We start from the raw sequence: 18,869 nt of genomic DNA, 5'->3' as shown, positions 1-18,869 counted from the left end.
GCATCTTAGAAGGGTACATGTGAAACTTACTAAATGTAGACTATAGATGTCTTAACACAATAACTAAGAAAATGCCAGAAAGGCTATGTTAACCAGTGTGATAAAAATATGTCAAATGGTATATAAAACCAGTGTATGGTGCCCCATGATCGCGTTAATGTTCACAGCTATCATTTAATTAAAAAAAAAAAAGATCTGGGACTGCTGACTGCGGCTTTTTCCCTATAGCTTTCCAAAGGACCCGTACAGTATTACAGTCTGAGGCTGAGGAAACCTGCTTTGTGCTGTGGGGTTAGGTGGCTCTGTCTTGTATTCAGCTAGTTCTTGTCTGATCCTAGTGGATCAGTGACTTTGGTGAAGTCTTAGCTGTGGAGAAATACAAGCAACTAAGACAGCCCACCCACCCCATGGACAACAACTGGAAGAGGAAAATCAACCCTTCCTGTTACCACACAACCAGGCTACCACCCATGAGGGTCCTTGGGTGATTGGCCCAGGTTAGGAGTTCCAAACCAATTGACCCAATCAGTACGAACTCTCAAGTGGGAGAGTTCGAAAGCTCTCCAGCAACTAGATGGTGGAGATCTACTGGATGCTCAAATTTGGCTCACTCCAGTGCTCTTGTGCAGTCAGAAAGGCCTGCCCAGTAGCAGAGTTGGACCAGGGGGCTGAGTCTCTTTCTCCACTTTGCTCCTCTTTCACACCCAGTCACTGGTGACCCCACAGGGCTGAGGTCCTGCTCCCTTCAATAAGCAGATGTGCCGGGGGTTTGTGCCTGTCAGAGTCAAAGAAAGGTCAACGCCCCCCGTAGCCTGGCCACTACCCTCTGCTACCAGCCGGCTGGGGGAGCTGAGGCCTGCCTGCCTTGGGTACTCAGTAGCCACTGGCACTCAGTAGCCACTGGCAAGTGTTCCACTTGGACTCAGTCTAATCCTGAGGGTAACAAGTTAGCAAATGCTTTTCTCCCTCAGCCACCGCACCTTTGCCCCTGCAGCTCTACAGCACCAGTATCCCTATAGATTGAGTTCTGGTTTCCTCTGGCAGTCCTCAAGAGTTGGGAGGTGTCTCTCCAAGATTAGACCCGAGTGGGATCACTCTTTTGTTGCTGGTTCTTTGTGGGAAGTGACCCTGCGGAGTTCTCAGGCAACTGCCATAGCCAGGGAGTTCTGGCTTTAAGAGCAGCTCCGGGAGCGTGGGGCACACGGATCCAGCAGCAGGACAGGGGACACTGCACAGGTTCTGGCAGTGCCTGGTGCCCAGTGACCTTGGCAAGGAGAGCGCCCGGCTCATGACTCTAGCCAGGCAGGGGCAGGGCACGGAGGCAGGGCAGGCGCTGGGGGTAGGGCACAGGACATAGGACTCTAGCAGGCTCTGCCTGGGCTGGGGGTGGGGCGTTGCTCATGAGCCTCCTCCCACAGTCTCTGCAGAGGTTAGGCTTCTGGTTTGTCAAGCAAGGGGGGGAGGGTGGACTAGAAGTTCAGAATGGCAGGAAAAACGTTAGCTCAATTTTTCTGCCTGGCAAGAGAGTGTTCAAGATCACAGCAGGGTTCCTCTGGGGAAGTAGACCCTACTTCCTACAGCTCTCACCCATAGGGTGAGATAAGAGGTCCTCAGTTCACGGCTCGCCTGTAGAAAACATACAGGAGGGTGGCGCCTGTGGCTCAGTCAGTAAGGCACCGGCCCCATATACCGAGGGTGGCGGGTTCAAACCCAGCCCCGGCCAAAACTGCAACCAAAAAATAGCCGGGTGTTGTGGTGGGCACCTGTAGTCCCAGCTACTCGGGAGGCTGAGGCAAGAGAATCGCTTAAGCCCAGGAGTTGGAGGTTGCTGTGAGCTGTGTGACTCCACGGCACTCTACCGAGGGCCATAAAGTGAGACTCTGTCTCTACAAAAAAAAAAAAGAAAAGAAAACCTACAGGTGCAAACAAAGAGAAAAAGAAAAAAAAAAACACATCTTTGTTGGGGGAGAGGATGGACATTTTTCCTTTGGGATGAATTTTGTACCTGAAGTTTGCTTTCTTGGACTTGCAGCTTGCCTCAGCAGAGGTGACCTGCAGTTATCACTCTTCTCTCTCGGCTCGGTTCCCAGTTATCACTCTTCTCTCTCGGCTCGGTTCCCAGTCTTCAACTTAATTGGGTACTTTCTGGACATTATCCTTCCCTCTGGACAGGTGCTTCTGTTGGAGGCTGACTCTAGTCGGCCATCTTGCCCCTCTCCCTCCTATTTCGTTGTTGCAGTTTGGCCAGGGCCAGGTTCAAACCCACCACCCTCGGTATATGGGGCCCATGCTCTAACCAATGAGCCACAGATGTCACCCTAAAATCTCCATCATTTTTTTTTTGTTTTTTTTTTTTTTTGGCCGGGGCTAGGTTTGAACCCACCACCTCCGGCATATGGGACCGGCGCCCTACTCCTTGAGCCACAAGCACCATCCAATCTCCATCATTTTTAATGACTGAATAATATTCCATGGTATACATATACCACAGTTTGTTGATCCATTCATTAGATTGCTTCCACCACTTGGCAATTATGAATTGAGCCACAATAAACATTCTAGTGCAAATGTCTTTGAGGTAAAACAATTTTTGTTCTTCTGGGTAGATACCTAGTAATGGGACTCCAGGGTCAAATGAAGGTCTACTTTTAGATTTTTTTTTTTTTTGAGACAGTCTCACTATGTCACCCTGGGGAGAGTGCTGTGGCATCACAGCTCACAGCAACCTCAAACTTTTGGGCTCAAGCTATTCTCTTGCCTCAGCCTCTCAAGTAGCTGGGACTACAGGTGCCTGCTATTTTTTTGTTGCAGTTGTCATTATTACTTAGCAAGCCTGGGGTCAGGTTCGAAACCCCCTGCCTTGGTGTATGTGGCTGGCACCCTAACCACTGACCTATGGGCACCAAGCCTATGTTTAGATCTTTGAGGATTCTCCATACTTCTCTCCGAAAGACTGTATTAGTTTGCAATCCTACCAATAGAAGTGTTCACTTCTCTCCACATCCATGCCAGCATCTGGTGTAGTTTTTCTATCTTTAGTACAAATGGGGTCTTGCTCTTACTTGAGCTGACATCCAACTCCTGAGCTGAAGGGATTCACCACCTTGGCCTCCAAGAGGACTAGGGTTTACAGGTGTGAGCCACCGTGCCTGGCCTGCAATGATTTAAACAGCCTCTTTTTTTTTTTTTATTAAATCATAGCTGTGTACATTAATGTGATCGCGGGGCACCATACCCTGGTTTCATAGACCGTTTGACACATTTTCATCACACTGGTTAACATAGCCTTCCTGGCATTTTCTTAGTTATTGTGCTAAGACATTTACATTCCACATTTACTAAGTTTCACATATACCTTTGTAAGATGCACCGCAAGTGTAATCCCACCAATCTCCCTCCCTCTGCCCACCTTCCCCCTCCTCCTCTCCCTTTCCCCCTTACCCCTATTCTTAGGTTGTAACTGGGTTATAGCTTTCATGTGAAAGCCATAAATTAGTTTCATAGTAGGGCTGAGTTTTTCACAATAGGAAAAAGTACATTGGATACTTTTCCTTCCATTCTTGAGATACTTTCCTAAGAAGAATATGTTCCAGCTCCATCCATGTAAACATGAAAGAGGTAAAGTCTCCATCTTTCTTTAAGGCTGCATAATATTCCATGGTGTACATATACCACAATTTATTAATCCATTCGTGGATCGATGGGCACTTGGACTTTTTCCATGACTTAGCAATTATGAATAGGGCTAAACAGCCTCTTTTGTGAGGTGTCTATTTATGTCTTTTGCTCGTTTTTCTGTTGTGATATTTTTTCTTATTGATTGACATTTATAAAAGTCTTTTACTTCTCCCACAACATATAATTAAAACTCTGAATGGGGTGCAGTGGCTGGACTGGGTGTGGTGGCTCCTATAATCCTAGCACTCTGGGAGGCTAAGGCAGGGAGATTGCTTGAGCTCTGGAGTTGGAGATCTGCCTGAGCAAGAGTGAGACCCTGTCTCTACTAAAACTAGAAAAACTAGCCAGGTGTTGTGGCTGGCACTTGTAGTCTCAGCTACTCAGGAGGCTGAGGCAAGAGGATGCTTGAGCCCAAGAGTTCGAAGTTGCCATGAACTATGACACCACAGCACTTTACCCAGGGCGACAGAGTGAGACTGTGTCTCAAAAACAAAACAAAAATAAAATAAATTAAAAAATAAAACTTCTGTCATCTTTAGGCACCCTGTATAACATCCCAGGGACAACCTCTGGGATAAGATTTCATATGTCTTTGCACATTACCTATGTGGACTCACAGCAAAATAAGAGGGCACTGTTTTTACAGAGATTAGTGTCATTCAAGGATGTGGCTGTGGACTTTTCCTGGGAGGAGTGGCAGCACCTAGACCCTGCTAAAATGATCCTGTTCTGAGAGGTGTCCCTGGAGACTTACACTAACACTACCTCATCTTCATAAGTGATTACAGCCTTCCTGAGTTATTTCACAGCAGTCCACAAGAGGCCTCATTCTTTCTCAACTGTTGAAAGTTATGGGGCATTTGAACTTCATTATGTTCCATCCATAACTTGTCAAATATTCTTAATCCCCTAGGTGCACTATTAGTATTCCTCTCTCCTCAATAAATGAACTTTACTCTCCTGATAAATAAAGGCACATTTCACCTTAGCCCCTGAAATATTGAGACCTGATGATTTTCTGTGAACAGGGTGTCAAGTCCCCAAACCAGACATCATCTCCAAGCTGGAACAAGTCGATGAGCCATGCATTTTGGAAGGTGAAACCACACATCAGAGTTGTCCAGGTGAGTAAGTGTGAGTCAGCCACAAAGGAAATGGTTGAAGCACAAACCCCACAGGACAATAATGAGTTGATAACCAGTGTATTTTATTTAAATAAAACTAAACCTTTAGATGTCACTGAGGTTAGCTGACAAAAGCACATGGAGAAGTTGGAAATTACTTACCTCATATTCCTATTTCACTGTTTCCTTTCTTTATCCTGTACCATCTGACAAATATCTAAAACTTGGACATCTGGGAGCAGTGGCTCCTGCCTATAATCTTAGCACTATGGGAAGCCAAGGTGGATAGATTGCTTGAGCTCAGTTCTTTTTTTTTCTTTTTTTTTTTTTTTTTCTAGAGACAGACTCTTACTCTGTCACCCTCCATAAAGAGCTGTGACATCATAGCTCACAGCAACCTCCAGCTCTTGGGTTTAGGCGATTCTCTTGCCTCAGCCTCCTGAGCAGCTGGGACTACAGGCAAAAGCCAAAATACTTGGCTATTTTTTGTTACAGTTTGGCAGGGGCCAGGTTCAGAACCCACCACCCTCTGTATATGGGGCCTGCACCCTACTCACTGAGCCACAGGTGCTGCCCAGAGCTCAGGAGTTCTAAACCAGCCTGAGCAAGAGTGAGACCTTTCAGTATAGGAAAACTAGCTGAGTGTCATGGCATGTGCCTGTATTCCCAGCTATTTTAGAGGCTGAGGCAAGAGGATCACTTGAGCCCAAGAGTTTGAGGTTGCTGTGAACTATGACCACATGGCACTTTACCCAGGGCAACAGAGTGAGACTCTGTCTCAAAAAAAAAAAAAAAACTTCCTCTGTTTTTTTTTTTGTGCTTTCCCTACTATCCACTAGACAAAGGCTATTCACCTCCACATTAAGAGTTTGCATTATGTTCTACCTCTTCATACCTATAGTAGAACCTGCATAGTTGACCACCTCCATACAGTGACCACCACCTTAAATTGGCCTAATTTTCTTTTCCTTTCTTTCTTTCTTTTTTTTTTTTTTTTTGAGACAGAGTCTCACTACGTCACCCTCAACAGAGTGCTGTGGTGTCACAGCTCACAACTTCTAACTCTTGGGCTTAAGCGATTCTCTTGCCTCAACTTCCCAAGTACCTGGGACTACAGGCACCCACCACAGCGCCTGGCTATTTTTTGGTTGCAGTTGTCATTTTTGTTTAGCTGGCCCAGGCTGGGTTCAAACCCATCAGCCTTTGTGCATGTGGCCGGCTCCATAACCACTGTGCTATGGGCGCTGAGCTAGGCTGCCCTAATTTTCATAGACCAAACATGTACCCCATGCCCAAATCAGTACAGCAGACCAAGTTCCTTATGTTGACCACCTCTATATGTTGACCAGTTTGTTACAGTTCCTTGGGTGGTCAACTTACTCTATTTTCTTTTTTTTTTTTTTGTAGAGACAGAGTCTCACATTACTGCCCTCGGTAGAGTGCCGTGGCGTCACATGGCTCACAGCAACCTCCAGCTCTTGGGCTTATGTGATTCTCTTGCCTCAGCCTCCCGAGCAGCTGGGACTACAGGCGCCCGCCACAACACCCGGCTATTAACTTACTCTATTTTCAATTTGTAGTTAAATGCCATCTCCTCCCTGAAAAGTTCCTTTAACCGCATCAACCTCCTCCTTTCTCTTTAGTGGAAATCAGACTGTAGTTACTATTATTGTCCTTCTTGTTTGTGAACTTACTGACGTTTCAGCCTTCGATGCCTAAATTAGATGGTGTAACAGGATGCCTTTAGGAATATGGTCCGATTTCTAGGTGAACAGTCTGATCAAAGTCTCACACCAACATAACAAAGACCACCAACCTCCCAGAATATGGCTACCTTTTAGAAAATTCTCTATTTTAGGGGCGGCGCCTGTGGCTCAGTGAGCAGGGCGCTGGCCCCATATACCGAGGGTGGAGGGTTCAAACCCGGCCCCGGCCAAACTGCAACAAAAAATAGCCGGGCGTTGTGGCAGGCGCCTGTAGTACCAGCTACTCGGGAGGCTGAGGCAGGAGAATCGCCTAAGCCCAGGAGTTGGAGGTTACTGTGAGCTGTGTGACGCCATGGCACTCTACCAAGGGCGATAAAGTGAAACTCTGTCTCTACAAAAAAAAAAAAAAGAAAGAAAAGAAAATTCTCTATTTTATTATCTTCTTTGTAAGTCCCCCAATTTCTGGTTCCTAGTATAAGTAGGTTTCAACTTCTAGTGGCCAAAAAAAGAAAAAAAAAAAAAAAGCACCCTACACTAAAACTGGTGATTATGCTGGGTGCCTGTAGCTCAGTGGTTAGGACACTGGCCACATGCTCCAGGGATGGTGGGTTCGAACTCGGCCTGGGCCTACTAAACAAAAAAATAAAAATAGGGATCTAAATGTAGACCTGCCGTTTGATCCTGCAATTCCTCTTCTAGGTGTATATCCAAAAGACCAAAAATCATTTGGCAACAACGATATTTGCACCAGATTGTTCATTGCAGCTCAATTCATAATTGCTAAGTCATGCAAGAAGCCCAAGTGTCCATCGACCCATGAATTGATTAATAAATTGTGATATATGTATACCATGGAATACTATGCAGCATTAAAAAAATGGAGACTTTACCTCTTTTATGTTTACATGGATGGAGCTGGAAAATATTCTTCTTAGTAAAGTATCTCAGGAATGGAAAAAAAATCCAATGTACTCAGTACTACTATGAAACCAATTTACAATCACTCACAGTTTCATATAAAAGATGAATCACAACTATAGCCCAGAATGAAGGAGGGAATGGGAGGAGGAGGGGAAGGGAGGGGGGTGGGTCGATAGAGGGAAGGTTAATAGGGGGACTACATCTATGGAGCATATTGCTAGTACAAATTGGATCTATCAGGTGTAGAACACAAATGTCTTAACACTGTAATTGGGTAAATGAGGTGAAGGCTATGTTAATTAGTAGAATGTAAGCACTCCAATCTGTACAAATAATCAACACATTGATTCCCACAATGGCATAAATGTATTCATGATCTATGTACAAATGACTTAATAAAAATAAATAAATAAATAAATAAATAAAAACACAATAAAAAAAATAACCAGGGGTTGTGGTGGGTGCTTGTAATCCCAGCTACTAGGGACGCTGAGGCAAGAGAATCACTTGAGCCCAAGAGTTGGAGTTTGCTGTGAGCTATGACAGCACAGCACTCCACCAAGGGTGACAAAGTGAGACTGTCTCAACAACAAAAATAATAATAATTAAATAAATAAATAAAACTAAATGTGGTGATTAAAACTTTCCCACAATGTCTCTCAGGCCAAAATGGTATCATAAGCTCACAGCTAAAGCTGTCACTGGCTTCCCAAACTGCTGGGACCACAGGCTCATTCCACAACTCACAATTGGGACTCTTAATGCATTGTGAGATTTTACTATTTTATTTTAATTTTTTTTAAGACAAAGTCTCACTCTGTTTAGCCATGTTAGAGTGCTATGATGTCATAGCTCACAGCAACCTCAAACTGATGTCATAGCTCACAGCAACCTCAAACTCTTGGGCTCAAGCAATCCTCTTGCCTCAGCCTCCCTAGTAGCAGAAACTACAGGTGCCTGCCACAGCACACAACGCCCCCCCTAGTTTTTCTATTCCTAGTAGAGAAAGGATCTTTCTCTTGCTGAGGCTGGTCTCAAACTCCTGAGTTCAAACAGTCCACCTGCCCTGTCCTCCCAGAGTGCTAGGATTACAAGCGTAAGCGACTGTGTCCCCCCAAACACACTGTTTTAGTTTAAAGGAGACTAAAGACATGTTAATCAAATGGAATGAATGAGGCTGGACTGAATCTTGTTTTTAAATGTTGTAAAAGATGTATGAGACAATTTGGGGTAAATTAAATATTGACTGGATTTTAAATGATATTAGGGAATCACTGCTAATTCTCTTGGGTGTGTAAAGGTAACATGGTAATGTAAGAGAATGTACTTACTTTTGAGAGATGCATGCTGAAGAATTTAGAATTGAAAGGGTTTGGTGTCTGCAACTTACTATTGAATGGTTTGGAGGGAAAATCTTCTGTCTGAAGAATAATAATATGAACATGAGGTATACCTATATTACAACATTACCCCGCATATTGCTTTGTCAAGAGTTCTCCCCAAAGAAACTGAATTTACTGGGCAGCGCCTGTGGCTCAATGAGTAGGGCACCAGTCCCATATACCGAGGGTGGCAGGTTCAAACCCTGCCCCGGCCAAACTGCAACAAAAACAGCCAGGCATTGTGGCGGGCGCCTGTAGTCCCAGCTACTCGGGAGGCTGAGACAACAGAATCGCCCAAGCCCAGGAGTTGGAGGTTGCTGTGAGGTATGTGACTCCACGGCACTCTACCAAGGGCGATAAAGTGAGACTCTGTCTCTACAAAAAAAAAGAAAGAAAGAAACTGAATTTATTTAAAATAAATTGTGGTAGCTCAGCGCCTGTAGCTCAGTGAGTAGGGCACTGGCCACATACACCGAGCCTGGCAGGTTCGAATCCAGCTGAGGCCTGCCAAACAACAATGACAACTACAACCAAAAAATAGCCGGGCATTGTGGCAGGTGCCCGTAGTCCCAGCTACAAGGGAGGCTGAGGCAAGAGAATCACGTAAGCCCAAGAGTTTGAGGTTGCTGTGAGCTGTGACGCCACAGCACTCTACCCAGGGTGACATAGCGAGACTCTCTAAAAAAAAAAAAAAAATTGTGGGAAAATTCAGACATAAGGATGCTTTTCAAAACAATGGTTCCTGTGAAGTTAGGGAACAGTCCTCAAGACTTCCTTGTCTTCTGATACCCATAGGCTTCATAGGTCTCAAAAATCCTCCCTCAGGCTTGCTAATTCACTAGGACTCACAGAACTCACTGAGGTCTTTTATACTCAAGATTTGGTTGATTACTGTGAAGAATACAGATTAAAATCAACCCAGGGAGGAGTCACAAGACAGGTGCCATTCCCTGTTGTCCTTTCCCAGTGCAATCACGAGGAGCACTACCTTTCCCCCAGTGATGTGTGAAAACATGCACAGAGGACTGCCAACCAAGGAAGCTCAGCAGAGTCTTGGTTTGCCTGAATTTAATTGGATCACACTGTTGACAGTGTATTCCCCAGAGCACTGCCAAAACCAGTAGCACAATCAGTAATTAGTGGAGCCAAATGGGCTGGGAATAATACCAAAGGAGGAAAACAATGAAAGAGAGAGATCAGGGAAAAAGAGCCCTGCTCAACCACTGCCACACCAACAGAGGACGCGCATGCCCATGACTGCACCCTCTGCAGCAAAGATGTTACATTGCAGGAGAAATGAATGTCACTAAAATAGCTGCAGGATATGGAGAAATAGTCAGTTGTGTTACCAGACGAAGAAGGTCCAGCCGCCTGTCACTGTCCAGCCAATATGCAGAGATGGGGTTTATGTCCAAACAAGCTTTATTATCAGAAGACCAGTGAATCTGGAGAACGGTGAGAGCAGTCTCTCAAATCGGTTCTGCCTCAGTTATAAGTCTAATAAATTTTATAATGAAATATAAGGGAACAAACCTAGAAAATTTTAACTTTATCTGACAGAAAACAACATCAAAATAGTCTTTGCTGTAACAAAGCAAAATGTTGAAACAACATAAAGGTAATTTTCACTTTAACAAAATATCTAAGAGAATCATCAAAGAAAACATCACATTATCCTTTAATCTGTCAATATCAAAACACCTATTGTGTATGTGTGACTATTTCTCAAGTCTCCCCAGGTAAACATCCTTACAATCATGTTGAAACCTTAACTAGATAATCACCGGGGAAGGTGTTTGGGGAAGGCTGGACAGACTAGGTCAGCTGTACTGCTTCCGCTTAGCTTCTCAGACACCATCTTGCAGACCACTTTTCTGGATTCAGCTGGATTCCCACTTGTCTCCAACACAATAATCAGAGAGGCAAATAAAAGCCAGGTGCGGTGGCTCATGCCTGTAATCCCAGTACTTTGGGAGACCAAGGCAGGTGGATTGATTGAGCTCAAGAGTTTGAGGCCAACCTGAGCAAGAGTTAGAACCTATCGCTACTAAAAATAGAAAAATTAGCTGGGTGTGGTGGTGTATGCCTGTAGTTCCAGCTACTCAGGAGGCTGAGGGCTAATGCCAGGGCACTCTGATCTAGGCAATAGAGTCGAACTGTCTCAAAAAACAAAACAAAGGCTCAGTGCCCATAGCTCAGTGGTTAGGGTGCCAGCCACATACACCAGGTCTGGCGGGTTTGAACCCGCCTGGGCCTGCTAAAATCAACAATGACAACTACAAAAAATAATAATAATAAATAACTGGGCGTTGTGGCGGGTGCCTATAGTCCCAGCTACTTGGGAGACTGAGACAAGAGAATAGCTGAGCCCAAGAGTTTGAGGTTACTATAAGCTGTGACGCCACTGCACTCTACCAAGGGTGACATAGTGAGACTCTGTCTCAAAAAAAAAAAAAAGGCAAATAAAATGAGGTTTTCAAAAGCAGTAGTAGAAGAGAATATGAATATCTTCATAACTTTGGAACAAATGAAGATTTCTTTTTCTTTTTTTTTTTTTTTTTTTTTTGTAGAGACAGAGTCTCACTTTATAGCCCTCGGTAGAGTGCCATGGCATCACTCAGCTCACAGCAACCTCCAGCTCCTGGGCTTCAGCGATTCTCTTGCCTCAGCCTCCCGAGTAGCTGGGACTACAGGCGCCCGCCACAACGCCCAGCTATTTTTTGGTTGCAGTTCAGCCGGGGCTAGGTTTGAACCCGCCACCCTCGGTATATGGGGCCGGCGCCTTACCGACTGAGCCACAGGCGCCGCCCAAATGAAGATTTCTTAAACAAGAGCACACACTGCTATATTTTGTTTTCCTTTTTTTAGCCAGTTCTAACATATGGCAAGACACACTGCTGTGTTGAAACATAAAAAGCAGGTATATATTTGTTTTATTTTTTATTTTTATTTTTATTTCTATTTATTCATTTATTTATTTATTTTTATTTTTTTAATTATTTTATTTATTTTTTTTTTTTGTAGAGACAGAGTCTCACTGTACCGCCCTCGGGTAGAGTGCCGTGGCGTCACACGGCTCACAGCAACCTCTAACTCTTGGGCTTACCCGATTCTCTTGCCTCAGCCTCCCGAGCAGCTGGGACTACAGGCGCCGCCACAACGCCCGGCTATTTTTTTGCTGCAGTTTGGCCGGGGCTGGGTTTGAACCCGCCACCCTCGGCATATGGGGCCGGCGCCCTACTCACTGAGCCACAGGCACCGCCCCTTAATTTATTTATTTTTGAGACAGAGTCTTACTCTATTAACCTGGGTAGAGTGTCAGAGTGTCATAGTTCACAGCAACCTTGAACTCTTGGGCTCAAGCAATCCTTTTGCCTCAGCCTCCTGAGTAGCTGGGATTACAGGCACCCACCACAACACTGGCTAGTTTTTTTATTTTTAGTAGAGATGGGTTCTTGCTCTTACTCAGGCCAATCTTGAACTCCTGAGCTCATGGGATCCATGTGCCTTGGCTTCCCAGAACCATCATGTCCAGTCTATGTATTGGTTTTATTGTAAAATGTATCATACAAACAGTAGAACATGTAAGAAAGACTTTTTTTTTTTTTTTTGAGACATAGCCACAAGCTGTAGCCCTGGGTAGAGTGCTGTGGCATCACAGCTCACAGCAACCTCCAACTCCTGGGCTCAAGCGATTCTCTTACCTCCGCCTCTCAAGTAGCTGGGACTACAGGAACCCGCCACAATGCCCAGCTATTTTTTGGTTGCAGCCTTCATTGTTTGGCGGGCCCAGGCTGGATTCCAACCCGCCAGCTCAGGTGTATGTGGCTGGCACCTTAGCCACTTGAGCCACAGGCGCCAAACCTAAGAAAGACATTTGTTAACATATATTTCTTTTCATTTTTTATTTTTTATTTTTTTGTAGAGACAGGGTCTCACTTTATCGCCCTCGGTTAGTGCTGTGGCGTCACACAGCTCACAGCAACCTCCAACTCCTGGGCTTAGGCGATTCTCTTGCCTCAGTCTCCTGAGTAGCTGGGACTACAGGTGCCTACCACAACGCCTGGCTATTTTTCTGTTGCAGTTTGGCCAGGGCCGGGTTTGAACCCGCCATCCTCGGTATATGGGACCAGCGCCCTACCTACTGAGCCACAGGCACCACCCCATTTGTTAACATTTAAAGGAAGATAGAGCTGGGTTTGGTGGTGCCCATCTGAGTCCCAACTACTCTGGAGGCTGAGCCAGGAAGATTGCTTGATTGAGCCAGTTGAGTGGGCTATGGGCTATGATTGTGCCCTTGCTCTCCAGCCTGAATGACACAGTGATCTTGCTCTTGCTAAAGAAAAAAAAAGGATAACACAAAAGAATATATATGTATATTTATAAAGTATTTCGAACATACATATGTTTTATATATAAGTATATGTAATACATGCTTTTTTTTTTTTTTGCAGTTTTTGGCCGGGGCTAGGTTTGAACCCGCCACCTCTGGCATATTGAGCCTGTGCCCTACTCCTTTGAGCCACAGGTGCTGCCCATGCTTTTTTTTTTTTTTTTTTAGAGACAGAGTCTCACTTTATCACCCTCGGTAGAGTGCCATGGCATCACAGCTCACAGCAGCCTCCAACTCCTGGGCCTAAGCGATTCTCTTGCCTCAGCCTCCCAAGTACCTGGGACTACAGGCGCCCACCACAACGCCGGCTATTTTTTGTTGCAGTTTGGCCGGGGCTGGGTTCGAACCCGCCACCCTCGTTATATGGGGCCAGTCTCCTACCCACTGAGCCACACAAGAAAAGTACTTGTCTTTGTACTTTTGATGAATGGCAGATATTTAGTTAAATTTATCAGTATTTTCTTTTACAGTTAATTGGTGTTTATGTGTGCATGTTCTTCTTAAAATGTATTAATTTACTTATTTTGTGTGTGTTTAAGAAATCTTCATCTGTTTCAAAGTCATTGAGATATTCTCTTGCATTATCTTCTAAAAACTAAAATCTATATGATAAATGTTGTATGTGTTAATATATTACATATAACATATAACTCGAAAGTTCATATCAAAAATATATAAAGAACTACAAATCAATAAGAACAACCAAATAGAAAAATTGACCAAAGTCTTTACCAGTTACTTCATAAAAGTTTTCCAAATGACCAATAAACCTCTGAATAGGTATTCAATGTTATTAGTTATCAGAGAAACACAAAATTAAACCAGAAGATACCACCACAGACCTACCAAAATGGTAAAATTAGAAAGACAATGTGAGGCGGTGTTTGTGGCTCAGTGGGTAGGGCCCTGGCCCCAGCCGAACTGCAAAAACAAAAAATATATACAGGCGTTGTGGCGGGCGCCTGTAGTCCCAGCTACTCGGGAGGCTGAGGCAAGAGAATCGCCTAAGCCCAGAAGTTGGAGGTTGCTGTGAGCTGTGTGACATCACAGCACTCTACAGAGGGCAATAAAGTAAGACTCTGTCTCTACAAAAAAAAAAAAAAAAAAGAAAGAAAGAAAGAAAGAAATGAAAGACAATGCCAACTGTTGGTGAGAATGTGGAGCAACTGGATCCCTCATGCTTGCTAGAAGAAATTCAAAATGGGTCTCTGCGTCTGTGGCTCAAGCGGCTAAGGTGCCAGTCACATACACCTGAGCTGGTGAGTTCGAATCCAGCCTGGGCCCCCCAAACAACAATGACAACTACAACCAAAAAACAGCCGGGCACTGTGGTGGGCGCCTTTAGTCCCAGCTACTTGGAAGATGGAGGCAGGAGAATCACTTGAGCCCAGAAATTGGAGGTTGCTGTGAGCTGTGATGTCACAGCACTCTACCCAGGGCAGCAGCTTGAGGCTCTGTCTCAAAAAAAAAAAGAAAGGAAAAGAAATGCAAAATGGTACAATGACTTGGAAAACAATTTGGAAATAGCTACTAAACCTGAACTACCTCTTCCTTATATTACCTCTGAAAAGCAAGGGGGTAGATGAGCTCTGAGATACATGGGAGTGGGGTGGGAACGTGTAAGACACAGCTATTGTCCTTCTTTAATGGTTCATAAATGTCTTATATGGCCTTCGGTATGTATGGTACATTTTACAACAAAACAAATGAAATGGGGCGGCGCCTGTGGCTCAGTGAGCAGGGCGCCGGCCCCATATGCCAAGGGTGGTGGGTTCAAACCCAGTCCCGGCCAAACTGCAACAAAAAAAAATAGCCGGGCGTTGTGGCGGGCGCCTGTAGTCCCAGCTACTCGGGAGGCTGAGGCAAGAGAATCGCCTAAGCCCAGGAGTTGGAGGTTGCTGTGAACTGTTTGATGCCACGGCACTCTACCGAGGGCAATAAAGTGAAACTCTGTCTCTACAAAAAAAAAAAAAAAATGAAATGGTAGATACTTTGGGTTAAGAAATCCAAATACATGGCTTGGAGCCTGTGGCTAAGGCACCAGCCACATACACCTGAGCTGTCAGGTTCAAATCCAGCCCGGCCGCCAAACAACAATGACGGCTGCAACCAAAAATTAGCCAGGCGTTGTGGTAGGTGCCTGTGGTCCCAGCTACTTGGGAGGCGGAGGCAGGACAATCGCTTGAGCCCAGGAGCTGGAGGTTGCTGTGAGCTGTGATGCCAAGGCACTCTATCCAGGGCGACAGCTTGAAGCTCTGTCTCAAAAAAAAAAAAAAAATCCAAATACAGGCCGGCACGGTGGCTCATGCCTATAATTCTAGCACTCTGGGAGGCCGAGGTGGGAGGATCACTTGAGCTCAGGAGTTCCAGACCAGCCTAAGCAAGTGTGAGACCTTGTCTTTATTAAAAATAGCAAAATTACTGGGCGGCGCCTATGGCTCAGCGGGTAGGGCGCCGGCCCCATATGCCAAGGGTGACGGGTTCAAACCCAGCCCCAGCCAAACTGCAACAAAAAAATAGCCGGGCGTTGTGTCAGGTGCCTGTAGTCTCAGCTACTTGGGAGGCTGAGTCAAGAGACTCGCCAAAGCCCAAGGATTTGGAGGTTGCTGTGAGCTGTGTGACATCACGGCACTCTACCGAGGGCGATAAGGTAAGACTCTGTCTCTACAAAAAAAAAAAAAATAGCAAAATTAGGTGTTGAGGCACAAGCCTATAGTTCAGCTACTCAGGAGGCTGAGACAAAAGGATCACTTGAGCCCAGGAGTTTGAGGTTGCTGTGAGCTATGATGACACTACTGCTTTCTACTTCAGGGCAAGGGAGTGACAATCTGTCTCAAAAAGAAATGTGAGCTATACATCCATTTAAGAAAGAAAATACAAACAAGTAAGATAATAATTTACCCAATTTTGGGTAAGTCAGTGAGTGAAGGTGGTTATAGTGGAGGTGGGTTAAATTAAGGAATAAATGTTAGAATGAACATTGTAAGGAGCACCTCCTTCCACACGTAGTTAAAATCAAGCAATGACAAATAAGGTAGGGCAGGCTCACCAAGCACTTTAGTATAGTATGATATTATTTATTGCCGTGCATTTGTATGATTATGGTAGACATTATGAATATTTTATAATAATTTATTCATTCATTCATTCATCTTGCAACCAGCTTATTCCAATTCAGGGTCACAGTTGGCCAGAGTCCATCTTGGCAGCTCAGGCCATCAGGGAGGAAATAGGTCTGCACAGGAGAACTCACACTGTTACAACCTAACCAGGTTTTGGGGTTTTGGTTGTTTTTTTGTTTTGTTTTGAGACAGAGCCTCAAGCTGTCACCCTGGGTAGAGTGCCGTGGCATCACAGCCCACAGAAACCTCTAACTTTTAGGCTTAAGTAATTCTCTTGCCTCAGCCTCCCAAGTAGCTGGGACTATAGGTGCCCGCCACAATGCCCACCTATTTTTTGGCTGTAGTTGTCATTGTTGTTTGGCAGGCCCAGGCTGGATTCAAACCCGCCAGCTCTGGAGTATTTGGCTGGCGCCTTAGCTGCTTAAGCCTGGTTTTTTTGTTTTTTTTTTTGTGGTTTTTTGGCCAGGGCTGGGTTTGAACCTGCCACCTCCAGCATATGGGACCCAGCGCCCTACTCCTTGAGCCACAGGCGCTGCCCCTGGTTTTTGTTTTTGTTTGTTTGTGAGACAGAGTCTCACTTTGTCACCCTCTGTAGAGTACTCTGGCATCATAGCTCACAACAACCTTAAACTCTTGGGCTCAAAGAGATTCTCTTGCCTCAGCCTCCCAAGTAGCTGGGACTACACGTGCAGCCAGCCATGAAACCCACCTAGTTTTTCTATTTTTAGTAGAGACAGGGTCTCCCTCTTGCTCAGGCTGGTCTCAAACTCCTGAGCTCAGGCAATCTACCCACCTCAGCCTCCCACAGTGCTAGGATTACAGGCTCAGCCAGATTTATTGCCTGCTGCTCAAGAGGAAGCCAATACACTAAGACAGCAGGGGTTACAGCAGACAAAGAACTTAATGCAGATACTATTGGAGGAGAAGGGAGGAATTTCTCAAATCCATCTCCCCAGGAGTTTGGGCAAGAGTGTTTTGTTTGTTTGTTTGTTTGTTTGTTTTGTTTTGTTTTTGTTTTGGCCTGGGCTGTGGGGTCGATGCCCTACTCCTTTGAGCCACAGGTGCCGCCCTGGGCAAGAGTGTTTTTAAAGATAGTTTGGAAGGAAGTGACTTGAGAGCACCGCCACCACCATAAGCCTCCTCAAGAAGCCCAAGAGTGAGATGACCCCAGAGGAGCTACGGAAGCAGGAGGAAGAAGAATTTAACAGTGGTCCACTCTCTGTGCTCACACAGTCAGTCAAGAACAACACCCAAGTGCTTATTAATTGCCCCAATAACAAGAAAGAAACTCCTGAGCCAGGTGAAGGCCTTTGATAGGCACTGTAACATGGTGCTGGAGAATGTGAAGGAGATGTGGAGTGAGGTTCCCAAAAGTGGCAAGGGTAAGAAGAACTCCAAGCCAGTCAACGAAGATCGCTACATCCCCAAGATGTTCCTGCGTGGGGACTAGGTCATTGTGGTCCTGCGGAACCCACTTATTGCTGGCAAATAGGGCCCTCTTCCCCGCCAAAATCTTGCTCCCCTGTCCTGTGAAGGCCTGCTCTTTGTGATGGGAATAATAAAGTCCTGTGGTTTAAAAAAATAATAAAAAATAAATAAGGTTTGGCTCGCAAAAATCTAGGCAATGGGCCTATTGATTGGCAGGGGATGAACTCACAGGGTTAGGAAGCAGAGATTATCTCCCAGTTGGGAGATTTCCTGAGTTGGGGGTTTTGAGGCTGTTGTATCCATTCCCATACCTATCCACGGGTCCAGTTGGCGTCATTGGGTCCCTCTGGAATGCAGAATCTGAAAAATACTTCAAAGACCAGTCTTAGGGCTTTACAATAGCAATGCTTATCTACAGAAATAGTGAGGGAAGTCACAAATCTTACACCTATCAGGGAGGATAGTGCCGTTAAGCCAGAACCAGTATTAGCAGTAAGGAAGTTAGAGAATAATGGCAATGGCTGGTTAACTTCTGCCTACATCTATACTTTTTTTTTTTTTTTTTTTTGGTAGAGACAGAGTCTCACTTTATGGCCCTCAGTAGAGTGCCGTGGCATCACACAGCTCACAGCAACCTCCAACTCCTGGGCTTCAGCGATTCTCTTGCCTCAGCCTCCCGAGTAGCTGGGACTACAGGCGCCCGCCACAACGCCCAGCTATTTTTTGGTTGCAGTTCAGCTGGGGCCGGGTTTGAACCCGCCACCCTCGGTATATGGGGCCGGTGCCTTACCGACTGAGCCACAGGCGCCGCCCCTACATCTATACGTTTATATATACTTTTATAAAAATCAGACTTTGATTACTATTTATACCTTTTCACTCTACTTTTTTTTTTCTTTTCAAAACATTTTGTCAATATTCAGCTATGTCGTTTTCATATAGATGGTTTCAACACTGGGACCATGTAGACATGCCACTTTACCTAATGTGTACAGATTTGGGATGCAGGAGGAAACCAAAGTCCCTGGAACATGCAAACTTCACACAGACAGTGGCCCTGGCCAGGAATCAATTCTCATCAATCTTATAGTGAAGTATTGAACAAAACAACATTA

General features: G+C 45.1%; 1 pseudogene; it reads left to right on the top strand.

Moving 5' to 3' along the window:
* Positions 1-17,463: 17,463 nt before the first annotated feature.
* Positions 17,464-17,818, top strand: LOC128578020 (small nuclear ribonucleoprotein Sm D2-like; annotated as a pseudogene).
* Positions 17,819-18,869: the final 1,051 nt, after the last annotated feature.

Source organism: Nycticebus coucang, chromosome X (genome assembly GCF_027406575.1).
Source record: "Nycticebus coucang isolate mNycCou1 chromosome X, mNycCou1.pri, whole genome shotgun sequence".
NCBI classification, from domain to species: domain Eukaryota; kingdom Metazoa; phylum Chordata; class Mammalia; order Primates; family Lorisidae; genus Nycticebus; species Nycticebus coucang.
Note: the sequence above shows the minus strand (reverse complement) of the source record. Positions and strands in the feature narration are given on the sequence as shown.